Raw genomic sequence first — 1,588 nt, forward strand, 5'->3', positions numbered from 1 at the left:
GTCATTATAAACAGTTCTATGAATATCCCTTCTGCATTTATTGTAAATGTGTTATGAAGGACACTTTTCATCATATTGCTAAATGTCCCCTTAGTACAAAGTCACACAGTAAATTAACTTTTATAATTTGATGTCAGAAGCCTTTATCTCTATGAAATTATTATATTTTCTCATTTCTGATGATGTGAACTATATGAGAGTAGAAGCTGTGAAGTGGGTGAGACCTTGTGGTTCCACCTAGAAGTTCAGTTAATTTTGTAAACTCATTAACCTTACCTATAAAATGAGGATTAAACACTCTCAATGAATATAGGCATATATATATATATGTATATATATATATATATACATGAACACAAAATATCAAAATATCTAGAAGATTTTTGAAATACATATGTTCAATATGTAAGAATTTATTTATTTATTTTACTTTGTTTATAGGAAGCAAACTGACAAATTCAAGGCTGAATCATCATTAGACTTACATTAAAATTTTCAATTTCCTTAGCTTGATGTTTCATCTTGGAGTTTCTCTTTTAAAAGCATTTTCCAAGGGCCTAAAGATAGGGGCCTAGAAGTTAATCCATAGGAGCAGTTTTCATTCCTAACACCTATATGATGGCTCACAGTCATCTGTAACTCCAGTCTCAGCAGGTCCAGCTCACTTTCCTACCATCCATGGGCATTAGATACACATGGTCTACATACATACACGCACATACATACATACATATGTACATACATACATACATACATACATGCATGCACACAAAGCACACACATAAATAAAAATAATAGAAAAGATTTATTTCCCTGCAAGTTTTTTAATTTCATGATGTACTTATCTACTTATCAACTGATGAATATCTAGGATTTTACCATGTCCTAGCAATCATGAATAGAGCAGCAATAAACATGAATGGGCATTTATCTCTGTAGTATGTTATATAGTTCTTAAATGTCCGTGGAGTGCTCAGGTGCTCAGCTACAAATGTGATATCTATGTTATAAGCCTTTACTCAAAAGGCACAGAGACCTTCTCAGAAGCAGATGCAGAAATATTGTGAGGATCAGCAGTCAAGGGGGTTCAGGGAGAGTTGGTGTGATCTGGACTTTACACACCAGTGTACTCATAAACTGCAAGCAGGTATTGATGAATGTGCAACACCTGAAGATCAAATCAGTCAACATTTGAGCATGGGGAGGGAAAGGCTCCTGAGTGTCTACTTTTAGCTGAGGAACTATTGACAGTTGATAGCTTCTCAGGGAGGAGCCATGACTCTTCTTCACTAAAATAGCATCTCTGGTGGGTCAAACAAATTGTAGACTCACAACGTATCGGCACACTACTTACTATATGAGCCTCAAGAATTGGACAGAGTAGACTTTTTTTTTTTTTTTTGAAATGTGATAGATGGTAAAAGTAAGGAACCTGGCAGGACTTTGAGGGGGAAGTAGGGTTAATAGGAAAATACATTCTATGTACACATGACTTTTCAAAAAATAATGTTTTAAAACTTATGTAACTAATTAGAATGCATGCAGACTACATAAACATGTTATTACCATTTTTGAAAAAAGATAGGCT

The sequence above is a fragment of the Mastomys coucha genome, chromosome X, assembly GCF_008632895.1.
Source record: "Mastomys coucha isolate ucsf_1 chromosome X, UCSF_Mcou_1, whole genome shotgun sequence".
Taxonomy (NCBI): Eukaryota; Metazoa; Chordata; class Mammalia; order Rodentia; family Muridae; genus Mastomys; species Mastomys coucha.